The sequence below is a fragment of the Lycorma delicatula genome, chromosome 10 (genome assembly GCF_047948215.1).
Source record: "Lycorma delicatula isolate Av1 chromosome 10, ASM4794821v1, whole genome shotgun sequence".
NCBI lineage: Eukaryota > Metazoa > Arthropoda > Insecta > Hemiptera > Fulgoridae > Lycorma > Lycorma delicatula.
In genome coordinates this window covers 72,345,406-72,360,273 of record NC_134464.1, presented here as the reverse complement: position 1 = coordinate 72,360,273, position 14,868 = coordinate 72,345,406, and the positions used below count along the sequence as shown (strand labels likewise).

The following is a 14,868-nucleotide window of genomic DNA, read 5'->3' as shown; positions in this document are numbered from 1 at the left end:
ATTCCTTTAAAGAAAATTGTTAAACAAAAACCAAATTAAATTGTAGACGATCATTTGTTGTATCCTTTGTTCTGAATATACAAAAAAATTTATTAGGATTTTTATGATTTATTTATTTTTTTTATTGTAAAAGTGTGTGGTAAACTAATATTCACAGAACTTTTTTTTTTTCAACAAAATTTAAATAATTAATTTTATTATATCAACGGATAATGATGCAAAGTTTTAAACTTATTTTTAATCTATAAAATTACATATTCTTTGGTTATAATTTTTATTATTTACCACGTACGCTTGCTTACCTGATAGGAGGAAATAAATTTATGTTGTCACTCCCACAACAATAAACAATACACGCAATTATAACAAATTAAAACAAGGAAACATAAATCAATAGTTAAAAAGTAAAAAATAAATATGCGTAAAAATAAACAATCAACTGCGGTATTAACAAACAAGTTTCCGGATGAAATATTTTATACTGATAACTATATTTTAAAACCAAAAGTATATCGAAGTTGAATTGTGTAGAAAAAACTAAATTATTATTCATTTGTTATTATAGACGCTGGCGATTCATGTCATGTCTGTCCGGTCAAAGCTAATGGTGATTTATTATTATTATTTTTTTTATTATAATATATGTACGCGTTCGTTAAAGTATACAAATATTTTTAATCCAAATTAAGGAATGTACAACTAATAGTCACCTAAAATATAATTAGGTCTTTGTTTAAGAATTTCTTCTTTCTTTTAAACAGAATATCCTTTTGAAAAATAATTAAAAATAAAATATACCCTAAAAGAGATAAAAATAGGATTCGTTAAGTAGCGTTTGTCCAAATGCTAATATGGTTATAGCTGCAACAGATCTTTGATGAAACCGTCTGTATATTTAAATTCATTTCAGCACGTATCTCTGATATTATGACATGAAGTCATCATTTAAAACAATTTACAGTATTTTGTTTTCTACTCTTTCAAAGATACTTTTTGATAGTTTTTTTATTTTACCTTTTTTTATTGTGTTAACTGATGAGCTGCAGGTGTACACTAGTAACACACCTGGTGAGTTAGATGACCGTATTTTAAAAAGATAAAACGAATTTTTGAATAACAAAACGGAGTTGTAAAAATAAAAATAAATAATTATAGCTTTTCATCACTTTAATGTCTAAACCATTCGTTTTAAAAACAAGTTTAAAGTTATAGATATATTTCACTTTCTTGTGGATAAGATAACTGCCGTAATTTTGCGTCATTCACTTTCAAATTGATACATAAAATATAACGATCCAAAATCTCGGTCGAGTTCGTTAACGGACAAAATCAAACCATGGGGTTGGAAATGAGGGGGCGGGCTTTTTCGAAAAAAAAAATACCGCTATAACTTTCTTATTAAGTAAAATATCGAATTAAATTAAAGTTCTTGCTATTCTTTGGATAAGGGCCTAAACTTATCTAAGTAAAGTTTTTTGATGTGACCAGCCACTGCCCCAGGGAGTGGAAAAAATTGGGTTTTGAAGAAAAAAACCCATCTTAATAGGTACAGTATCGAATCTGTTTAAAGTGGTCGTTAGTCCTCTAAAAATTACCTGAAACGTTTTTCTGAAACAATTTTTGATATGACTAACCCTTACGGCAGGGATGACCAAAATATTGCTGGAATTGTAAGAAGATGGGGCTTGTCGTATGCTAAACATGTGAAAGTTTTTTCACATGCAACCAATGTCGTAATGAGTAAATTTAAAGTTTTTCTTAACTTTAAGGTGGAAATCTTTTTCATCCCCTACTTTTTTTCTTCTTATCCTTACAGTGTATCCCTCTTTCCTGATAATCCACTTCCTTTGCCTTTATTATATCCACTGCAAGTCTGTCTATTACCAACCATTCTTCTTTTCCTCTCAAGATGTTTGCTACTATGGATTCTGGAGTAATCTCTTGGAGGCTGTACCTTGCTTTTAGATCCTCCCAACGTGGGAATTCGAAAAATGCATGACTGGGAATGTCTTCTTTCCCACAGTATACACATTTGAAGTCGAGAGTTCCAACGTTCAAATCCTAGTAAAGTTTTACCTTTATACGGATTTGAATACTAGTTCGTGGATACCGGTGTTCTTTGATGGTTGGGTTTCAATTAACCACACATCTCAGAAATGGTCGACCTGAGACTGTACAAGACTATACTTCATTTAAACTCATATATATCATCCTTATTCATCTTCCGAAGTTAATATCTGACTGTGATTTCCGGAGGCTAAACAGGAAAAAATCCCTAAGTTGACTCATTTGTTTGTCAGTAATAACCTATAAAATAAAATTTTCTATTTTGTCTCGATTGTACGTATTGTACATGTAGTCATTGTCATTTTAGGTAAGAGGAGGTATACCTTACGACAAGGAATCTTCATAGACGAGTAACAATGCCAATCACATCAAGATGCGTTGTCATCAATAAATGACCAGTTTTCTCTTGAATCATTAAGTCTTGAAAAAATTATAACGTCTCTAATCATACCAAAAGTACAGCAATTAAAAATAGGATGACGGTTTGATTAGATTTTCAATCTGTCAGAATATGGTTATCAGTGGTTACAACAAACCTCTTTAAATATCGGAAGAAATTCTTATATTTTTATAACAATTTTTCCTTAAACCTTATATGCTTTTCCAAAACATAAATATCTTATTAGAATTTCATAATTATATTCATCGATTTGTAGGTAATGATATCTAGTGTTCCCCATTATTTATTTATTTAAAACGATAAATACACAGAATTAATGGTAAAATTTAGACGAAAAGTGTAATACCTATTTTATGGAAATTAACCTATCAGTTTTGGAATTACAGGAGCATCAACAAATAAACATAATCAAAGAGTATTTGCCAAATAACAGAACGTACTATTACAATTAAAATGAATTAAAATATTCATTACAGTATATATACAAATTTGATTACATACATACACACCCATTAATAATTTAAAATAGTATGTATTCATATGCATATCACGTGCTGATTAATTTATTTGTTATGTTTAACCAGACAAACCCTATTACATTCGTACAAATTTAGTCCGTTAGTAGGTTGATACGTTACTATAACAGATGCTCGTTTAGAAACACTGACCCATTCAACAGTTGAATATATATATATATATATTGTAATTGGAACATTATTTAAATTGAATGAGTTTTATCACTACCATTCATATAATATTAACTTTTATACTATTAATCATAAAAAAATATTATTTGTAAAAGTGCACATTTTATTATTAAATATATTCAATTGATAATTAACAACGAAATAAAATTAATTTTGATTTGAATATTATCTAAATAAATAAAATAATTTATGTAATAATCCATTACATTGTAATATAGATATGATAATACATATAAAAAAGTCCTTGAAATTGTTTGAAAAAGATTAAATATTTTCAGAAGCATGATTTCTTACTAACCATTTACAGTTAACTTAAAAAGACCACTTCATTAGAAAAAATTAATATATAGTATAGTATAAAAAAATAATATATAAAATAATATAAGAATAAGTAACATGTTATTTTTTAAGCTGTTACCATACAATTATTTAAAAAAGAAATATGCTTTATTTATATATATATATACATATATATATATATATACGAGGTGCGACAATAAAGAAATGAGACTGATTTTTCTTTGCAAGATTTGGCAACTCTGGAGCTTGCGTAGGCACACCATCTTTGACCTTGGTTTATAAGCTACTTCTAGTCCAAGCGGCACATTGATGCAACTGCTCAGTCGTGAGTTGTGCTGAAATAAGTGAACACATGTTTGTGTCTCTCGTCACAGAAATGAAACCGCAAAATATTGCGCAACGGTATGCCATTTCTTTTTGCGTTATATCGGGTGAAAACGAGACGACAACTTATAGTAAGCTTCAGAAGGCTTTTGGAGAGGAGGTTATGTCAAGAGCTCAAGTTTTTCGGTGGCATAAAAGTTTTAGTGAAGGCAGAACGAATGTTGAAGATGAAGACCGCAGTAGACGACCATCAACCTCACGGACAGATGTCAACTTGACCAGGGTGCGTGAAATCGTACGATCTGATCGAAGATTATCCGTGAAAATGATTGCAGAAGAACTCAACATCGATCGAGAAACGGTTCGTCTAATATTAACTGAAGATCTTGGTATGAGAAAGATTTTTGCAAAAACGGTTCCTAAAAATCTCAAACAAAAACAGCAAGAAACACGAAAAATGTGGCAGCCGATCTGTTAGAGCAAACGGAAATCAATCCAGATTTGTTGGGCCGTGTTATCACTGGTGATGAAGGCTGGTTTTTTCAATACGATCCAGAGACAAAACGCCAAAGTTCGCAATGGTGCTCAAAGGGATCACCCAGCTCAAAAAGCTCGCATGTCAAAGTCAAAAGTGAAATACATGCTTATGTGCTTCTTCGATTCCAAGGGAATTGTTCATAAAGAGTGGGTGCCTCCTGGACAAACAAACAGTTAACCAGTATTTCTACAAAGAAATTTTAGAAAGACTTCGTAAACGAGTTCTTCGTGTCCGTGCCAACATTGCTGATAATTGGATTCTGCATCACGATAATGCGCCATCCCATGCTGCTCTGTCAGTACAGCAATTTTTAACCTCAAAACAAATTTCAGTACTACCACAGCCACCTTATTCACCAGATATCTCTCTATGCGACTTTTTTCTATTTCCAAGAGTCAAAATGGCGGTCAAGGGACACCATTTTCAAACAACACAAGATGTCCAAAAAGTTATGATGAGGGTCTTGGAGGATATTACAGAAGATGAGTTCCAGAAATGTTACCATCAATGGCAGAAGCGCTGGAATAAGTGTGTGCAATCAGAGGGGAACTACTTTGAAGGAGGCAATACTAAACATGACTAAAACGGTAAGCAACATTTTTTTCACATCAATCTCATTACTTTATTGTCGCACCTCGTATATATATATATATATATATATATATATATATATATACTGGCTGCTCAGCCAGGCATCGCTTCGCTCTGCTCTTTGGGGCGTAAAAGTAGATTCAGTTTTTGAAAACTGATTTATTTATCGTAATCAAATAAAAATACATCATTTTAACTTTAGTTATAAAATTTATTACAATTTTACAAAATAATTATGTTTTCCACAAAACACATGAGATACAGCCAAATGTGCGTTTTTTTTATAGTCTTGAACATTTTTTCGAGACAATTAGTTTTTGCGTGCCTCACATTAACTGCGTATTACGAAAAAATTACTGTAATTAAAAGATTTTTACTGTTTGTTTTCCCTGTACTTTAATTATTAATTTCGATTTCTTATTTCTATTTCATAATTTTAACGTTAACCCTTGTAGTGCTACCAAATACGCTGTTTGAATTTTTAAAATTAGTAGTACCGTTCCGGAGATATAACTGAATTTCGGAATAAGAGAATGATGATGACCAGATAACTGGACAACCGGATAATCGACAGTATATCTTTCGTATGGAAATGTTAGTCCTTGTACTGCTAGCAAATACGTGTTTCATTTTTTTAAATTAGTAGTATCGTTCTGGATATATAAGTAAATTTCAGAAAATAACGGATAACCGGAAAACCGAATTATCCAGCTTACATCTTTTTTATGCAAATGGTAGAAAATAAGCCGTTTGAATTTTTTAAATTAGTTATACCGTCTCGTAGATATAACTGAATTTCGGAATAAGATAATGTCCGGATAACCGAACAATCGAGAGTCTGAAAGAAAACCAAAAAAAAAAACACTTTTGCAATAAATAGAAACTTATTGCCGAATTAAATTTTTTTGTGTACCTATACGGTCCTTAATATTGCATTTCAAAGAAATCAACTCCTTTTTTATATATGTAGATTAGTGATCATTCTTTTTTTTTTAAAAAAGACTATTTAGGAGAAAGTATGACTACATGGAACTTTATGGACAATTCCATTTCCAACTCTGTGCACAAAATGAAATCAAAACACAATCTGTCAAGCTTAAATTTTTGTTCGATAATTTTTCTACACGTATTTCTTTTATATTTCAATATAAGACATTGTTTTCTACATACAACTCTATACTTAAACATATTTATGTTGAGCAAATGTTTTTTACAAACTACTTATACATTAGATATCAACGAAAGAGATGTGATCAACAAAATGTATCACAACTTATTTATTTTTAAATAGTATTCTTAATATGTTTCATATCTCAATTAATTCATCCTGTAGGATTCGTTGTAGGTTAATAACAATATATTTCGTATTAAAATGGGATCCCTATAGAAAAAAAAGGAATTGACAAAGTAACCTACTCGTTAATCGATTTATTTTTAATCGAGAACTTACGGGACTTTGACCTTACCATACTTGACCGGTCTTATTTATTATTTAACAAGTAATACACCTGACCACCACGAGACACGTACTAACGAATCCGGATTTTACGCTAGTGATTGGTACACTCTGGTGCCTACCTTTTGGTTATAGTTCATTATTTTATGAAGAAAAACAATCATATAAATAAAATATAAAAATAAGTAAAATAAAAAAAATATATTATTAATATATATTTCGCATATACATCGATTAAAGAAATAATTAATAACAAGTACAAGTAATAAATATATGATAATAAAAAACCTATACACCTGACAATCACGAGACATGTACTAAGAATCGGGATTTTCCGCTAGTGATCGGTACATTCCGGGGCCTGTACGCTAAGGGGAACGGACCCACGCGCGCGCGCGCCCTTTGTTAGGATAGGATATATAGTTAATCCCGAAGTTCTCACGGAACTTTCATTACCTATTCTACTCGTGAAAATAATGGAAAAAGTTCATATAAAGACGTCTTAAAATGCTTCGTTTGCGAGTTACGGCTGGTGAAAGATTTCGCTCGGATTTCAGATACTCCGGTGAAATGAGGTCTTACTGAATTATTTAGGACATTAATTAAGAAGCAAGATTAGTGATTTCTTATGATTTTTGACCGGAAAATCGAATAAAATAGGTTCCAGAACCCTGTACTTGCAGCAGGTTTTGAGAAATAGTTGTGAAAATCAATAAATCGATGGGGTAAAAAGTCCAGTTTTTCTGACGTACAATAACTTTGTTAAATATATAATAAACAGATAAAACATTTAAAAATAACTTTTTTGAGAATTCTGAACAAAGTGGTGTAAGATAAGTTTTGTAAAACAAAGAAAAGTTGAAAAAATCTGAATTTTATACAAATCTACAATTTTATATATCTGTGTTGTTTACCGACGAGGCAAATTTCACTTGAGATTGAGTCGACAACTTGCGCAATGAGCAATCATGGACAGAAGTTTCTCATAAGATATAATATTGATTTTTTCTTAATTGAGATAAATTAATTTATACCTAATAAAATTTCAAAAAAGATTTTTTGATACCTTTTTATATAATTTTTTAAATTACAATGAAATTGTAAACCGTACGGTAAGAGTCTCGCAGTTATCTTTTCTTCCGCACTAAAAACAAAAATGTCTGTAATGTAAGTAAAACTGTTTTTAACAAAACAATACTGATATCAAAAAAAGGTAAGACACTACATTTCTAATATCAAAAACTGCTATTACATTAGAATTTTCTTTAAAAAATATATGTAATAGAAAATAGACATACAATAATAGATAATAAACAATGTTTAAGCGTTCCATATAAAAATGAAAAAAAAAAAAAAATTTTTTATAAAACTCTTACCGGCCTGATTTCATTTATTAAACAACGAATAATCATAAGATTGTATTATTTCTGTAAAAGTGATATATATTACATATAAATGAAATTTCGGTAAGAGTTTTGTAACAAATTTTTATTTTTTTGCTTATTATATGGAACACTTAAACATTGTTTATTATCTATTATTGTATATCTATTTTCTATTACATCCATTTTTTTAAAGAAAATTCCAAATTAATAACATATTTTGATAATAGAAATGTAGTGTTTCACCTTTTTTAATATCAGTATAATTTTGTTAAAAACAGTTTTATTTATATTACAAAAGTTTTTTGAGCGGAAGAAATGATATCTGTGAGACTTACCATACGGTTTATAATTTCATTGTAATTTTTTGGATATCAATGCGTTTTGATAGATTATTCTTTTATTTTTTGTATGACTTACTGATTGTTATCTCATGAATTTATTATTAAAATTTATTGCCTTGCATCAGAAAAATAGAATTTTACGACCAATTTTTTTTGTTGATAATCATATCATTCATTCACTTCATACCATATTTTCCCTATTTTAATAAAAATAGTATTTACGAATCAAAAATCCATGATGTAATATTGCACTTTGTTAAGTGTAACCCTCAATTTTTATCGTTAAATTCTAATTTACCAATCAAATTTATTTCTGTTTTATTTATTGCTTTTTTAATAAAACTAGTATAATCTCTTGTAAACTAATACTTTTATTTTTTTTTAAAGAAGTGATGGGAATTAAAAAAATTGTTTTATCTTCATTACTTTCATCTACATAAGAGAATTTACTCTTAAAACAAGCTGTAGTATATTTTTTTTTAAATTTTATTCTTTCAAGTACATTATCAAGTTTTTGTACGCTACCTAGTACTATCAAGTACTGCTATCTAGCGGCGCCATTTGTAAAGGTACATTAAAAAAATGAATAAATGATATATTCGAGTACCGCGGTTCATCAAATAGAAAAAAAAAAACGTTGTCTAACAAAATTCCAGGTACTGGAAGGGAGTACCCATCGGGTTGGTCTAGTGGTTAACGCGTCTTCCCAAATCAGCTGATTTGGAAAGTCGAGAGTTACAGCGTTCAAGTCCTAGTAAAGCCAGTTATTTTTACACGGATTTGAATACTAGATCGTGGATACCGGTGTTCTTTGGGTGGGTTGGGTTTCAATTAACCACACATCTCAGGAATGGTCGAACTGAGAATGTACAAGACTACACTTCATTTACATTCATACATATCATCCTCATTCTTCATCCTCTGAAGAATTATCTAAACGGTAGTTATCGGAGGCTAAACAGGAAAAAAAAAGAGAGAGAGGTATTTTTATGAGAGTTTTTTTTTATTACAAATCTAATTGAACTGAAATATAATATTTTCACGCTTATTTTATTATTTTGTTTCCCTATTTTCATTTCACAGTTAGGTTAGGTCATGTTTAGAACTGTAAACGTAGTTCGTTGACTCAGTCGTCTCTTACCGACGAAGTTCTAACGAACTCCGTGATTACATACACCATCTAAAAAGCGGATTGAGGTTATTAAATTCTTAATATATCTTATAAAGTCTTTGATCGTTTCAGAAGGAAGCAGTTATGTTATACCGTATTAAAATTTACTTCAATAAAACTTTCATCTTCAATTTGTTTTTTTTTTAATTCATTTGTTATTTACCTAATAAATCACGATAAATTTATGTCTATATTCCGGTTTTGGTGGACTTTTTGTAATCTGTTAAAAGTATTTCTTAAAAAAAGAATAAATTATCAAATAAATAAAAATGACAGTGTTAATATGAGATCTGAATTTTAAGAAACAATATTACATGATGTGAGATATTTATATTTCATGTGAAATAATTTATCAAGAATTAAGCCAAGGATACTTGAACGATAAATAAAATGTCAGTTACATTAAAATAGTGGGCCGACGTAAATATAATAGGTGTATATTTTACGTACATATAACTAATTTAGTTGAAAATGTAATGAAACCAGCTCGCTATTGTTAATAAAGTGGATAATATATAATTTGTTGGACGTATAACCACCTACAAACCTTTGTTTATTCACGCAAATGCTTACACTACATTCTACTCGTATCTCTGTATTTCAGAAACAAAATAAACTTTTTACTTCTTATTTCTTTGTGATGAATTGCAAGAATGGATTTGTGTTAACACGATTCACAAATAAACAAAATAAGTAGTAAAAATAAATTATAATTACAAATGATCAAACCGTAAATGTTTTCAATATTAAATTCAAGATTGAAAAAGAGATCTCAAAAATTTAAAGCTTTTATTTATCTACGCGTACCATTAAAAATTGTCTAACTGAAATTAATTGGAAATTAATTATTGTACGGTAAAAGGAAATAAAATTAATTGTTCCCTATTTTAAAATGACATGTAGAAATATTTGTAGAAATTAATTATTGTACGGTAAAAGGAAATAAAATTAATTTTTCCCTATTTTAAAATGACATGTAGAAATATTTGTATATTCCTTTATTTAATATAACTTGTATATGAAATAAATTTACTTTTATTAAAGCACTTTAGAAATTGCGGATGAAAGCGCTGAGTTTTGTGTTTGACGTTAGATTTTAAATTACGTTACAAAAATTTGAAATTTTTTACGTGTCCGAATAGTAATTTAATTTGTGTTCAGCCATTTTTTTTAACCTCCGGGACCTCCATTAGGTATTACTTCAAAGGATGAGATGAATGACAATTTTTGTAACGAGTGAAAATGCCGATGCCTGACCGGGATTCGAACCCGAAACCTTTGGATGAAAGGCTGATACGCTACCACTTGCACTACGGAGTGTTTATACATTTAAAACGTTTTATTGGGGTACCTATTTAGATTTTAATATTTCAAACTGTTGGAAAAAACAGTTCCCAAAACAGTATACGACAAAAAAAATTCGTAACGCTTTCTTTATATTAGCAACTACAGTAAACATTGCCGCCGCCCACCCCCCCCCCCCACAAAAATAAAATTATATATATATATATATATATGTCTACATCATGCGTATAGAAATTTTAATAAAACAACCCGCATAATATCAGAGAAAAAACCTCATTTAAACAAACATTATTATGATCTATCAGAATTATAGAACCACGACTGCTTTAACCGTAGTAGTCTTTTTTTTCTTTTCCTTGTTTAGCAGCCTCCGGGAATTACGTTCAGGTACTACTTCCGAGGATGAATAAGGATGATATGTATGAGTGTAAATGAAGTGTAGTCTTGTACAGTCTCAGTTCGACCATTCCTAAGATGTGTGGTTAATTGAAACCCAACCACCAAATAACACCGGTATCCACGATCTAGTATTCAATTACGTAAAAAAGTAACTTCCTTTACTAGGAATTGAACGCTGGAACTCTTGACTCGTAATAAAGTCTAGATAGGGCAAACAGGACGCTACTTCTCACAACGATACAAAGAAAATATAAAAGTATTTTATTCAATTACTAAGTATCTCTATGAAACCCGTGATTATTATGAACTACTCATACTCAAGAAATTTATAATAAAAATGAAAATTTCTTTAAATACATCGTTTATAAAAAAGACCCTTCAACCCATAGGAGATAGAGTAAAAGAACCAAATATATATATTAATTTTAAGAGGTGGAGGTTGATTTTTGAAAAATATTCTTTTTTTATTTATATATGCATTGCAGGTAAAAAATTTGTTTTAATAAAGTTTTCACTAAAATGCCTCTGAAAAAATAAAACTGGCTTTTTCGTGATATCCCACACCCATATACAAATTTTGAAAAAAAAGTAATATGATCAATGCCCTATGTATAGAAATATTTGAAGAACTAATTTGAAAAAAATCGGTTCGATCAATCCTGAGATATTCGGCCGAATTTTATTCAGTGCGACACATACATAAGTACATTTTTTTTTTAATTAGATGAGTTAATTTGGAACGGGAAAACAAAAAAGGCACTCTAATTCTTGTTAATGTATCTAATAATGAAAGAATTAAAAATTTTTTTTTACAAATTTTATCTTCGTAAAGGTTTTTTTAATGGGTTGGTAAATTTCAAATTATATAAAAGCGGAGATATAAAATACATTATCATTTATAAAGATTGAAATTGAATCACCTCCTCCCGGATTAAGAGTAAACCAGTATACCGAAGAATGTTTCTGTTTTTACAATGAAGGACATAAACATTAGTTAAGAGTTTATTAAATTAAATCCGTCTCTTAGATACCCGGTAAGGTTAGGCTATAGGAGGGTTACCTGATAACAATTTTTAATCCTAAATCTCTAAAGTAAACCGTAGGTCGTAGTGGTGGTAGTAGATACTGCCTTTAATATTGTATTTGCTATCACTGTTACCCATTATTAAAGGGATTAAATTTAATTCAGCAACGGGTTGCAAAATTATATACGTCAGCATTTTATATACCGGTAATTAAAATATCCATTTATTAATAAATATTATTTGTAAAATAACTCCTCCATCTTTTTTTATTCTTTGTTTCTGGTCTTTTTCAATTATATACTATTTATATATTACTAAAATATGTACGATTAAATCTGTTATACCATTAAAATTAATTAATAAATTATAAAGCTGCACATTAAATGAGATTCATTATCTTGACTTTAAATAAATAAATAAGTTTAACACATCAATATACATAAATAAGTACAATAAGCACATAAATATGTATGTTACGTAAAAACCAAAAATCCCACCTGGGTGATCTAATAGTTAGCTGGTCGTCGCAAATCAGTTGTTTAATCTTTGAAGTCGAAGGTTCTGAGGTTCGATTCCTAGTAAAAACTAATTTGTTTTTATACGGATTTGAAAACTAGACACTGAATTCCGATGTACTTTGGTGGTGGTTAGGATTCAATTAATCACACTTCTCAGTAATGGTCAGCCAGATTCTGCACGTGACTACTCCTCATTTACATATCATCCACATCTCACTGGTCCATGGGGGGTTGCTTTTTGTTAACTCGTTGAAAAGATTTAAATGTAGACGTTAGAAAAAAAGACACTTACGTATTAACACCACCGCAGCTACAGCTTTATTTTAAAAACAAAGTAGTCAATCGGATTTCAGTGGAAAATGGGCCGAAACTCCTGTATCAGGATCAATAAAATTGTATTTATGATTAACTTTAGCATATAGGAATCCTTCTATTTCAATTCTATTTGTTTGGTAACCTTTCCAACTGTCAGAATAAATTGTGCTACCATCTGCACGGTTTTAATTTCGGGGTAATATCTAAAACATCTAACATTTAAAACTACTAAAAACATCACTAAACAACTAAAAACGAAAAAGAAACAGAACTATTAACGAAACTGCAATAATAACCACTAATACTCGAAACAAGAAAAACACAACCGCAATCATCAACAGCTGAACCTAACCTAATTAATTATTTATTACTTTTTTCCCTCCGGGAAAAAGTTTAGCCTCCGGTAACTACAGTTTAGATAATTCTTCAGAGGATGAATGAGGATGATATTATGAGTGTAAATGAAGTGTAGTCTTGTACATTCTCAGTTCGACTATTCCTGAGATGTGTGGTTAATTGAAACCCAACCACCAAAGAACACCGGTATCCACGATCTAGTATTCAAATCCGTGTAAAAATAACTGGCTTTACTAGGACTTGAACGCTGTAACTCTCGACTTTCCAAATCAGCTGATTTGGGAAGACGCGTTAACCACTAGACCAACCCGGTGGGTTTAATTATTTATTACTTAAATAATCAAAACATTACTGTTGATTAGTCAAGGTTAGCAAGCGTAGGTTAAGTTTGGTTACACTATATTTTCATGTTTATATCTTTAAATATGTTTCACTATGATGTAAGAATTTTTTCCCATTTTCATTGTGTTCATCTGTTATTTGTATCACTATGTAAATTTTTGTACTTCTGCTGCGGTGGCGTTAATACGCAAGTACCGAAAAAAAAGCCAAAAAGCCTGAAGGCGTGTATTTATACACAGGCATGTAGCTAGAATTTTTTTCGGGGGAGCTGAAGGGGCTGATGATAAAATTATAATAATAACGAAGAAAATAATTTTTTATTGAATCGGTTTTTTTATACTGCGTTTGAAAAATACAATACACGCTTAGATTTAATAGATCATTTCCTACGCAAATAAGCATCATAATTTCAGTATGTAATTTTTTCATAATCCACATTTATACTTCACATACACAAACACGCGCGCGCATTCTAATAAAAGTTATAAATTATTAGAAAGCTGGTCATACATTTTTTATTCTCGCCATAATATCTAAAACTTCATCAGGATTAACAGTAATATCTGAATGCATTGACAAAGAAACTAACGAAATGAATCTTCCACCCCCTACTTGTTGCACTCAATCATTTAGACTCTCTTTATCGTGGAGAACGATCGTTCATTATTACATGTTGTTACCGAAACAGTCGCTAAAACTTGCAAGAGATTATGGAATTTCGGTAAATGTTTTTATTGTAGTGATCCAATACTTCAGTAGATCGGATTTTAAATTTAATGACTTTATCTCCTTGCACCAAACAAGATACTCCACTTGGAGGACAAATTAAGAACATTTATTACCAAAATACATCGCTAAGATTTTTAGTTCATCCATTTTTCCAGGACTAGCTGAACCTTGTCTCTTTTTCTTTTTCCTGTTTAGCCTCTGGTAATTACCGTTCAGATAATACGTCAGAGGATGAATAAGGATGATATGTATGAGTGTAAATGAAGTGCAGTCTTGTACAGTCTCAGTTCGACCACTTCTGAGATGCGTGGTTAATTGAAACCCAACCACCTAATCACACCGGTATTCACGATCTTGTATTCAAATTCGTGTAAAAATAACTGACTTTACTAGGACTTGAACGCTGTAACCCTGGACGTCCAAATCAGCTGATATGGGAAGACGCGTTCACCACAAGACCAACCCAGTTGGTAGGACTAGCTGAACCTGGCAAAAGAACTTGAAAACATTTTGATGATTCTTGGAACGGCGTCAAGATGTCTACGCATCTGTTTGGCAAGTCTTGCATTTCTTGTTTGCAGGAAATCCCCAGTAATCA

The 14,868-nt window shown here is 30.3% G+C and overlaps 1 protein-coding gene across 9 annotated transcripts in view; it reads right to left on the bottom strand.

Annotated features, from left to right (window-relative positions):
- Nucleotides 1–14,868, bottom strand: part of LOC142331023 (uncharacterized) — a 735,029-nt gene that overhangs the window by 613,357 nt on the left and 106,804 nt on the right. The window lies entirely within an intron of this gene.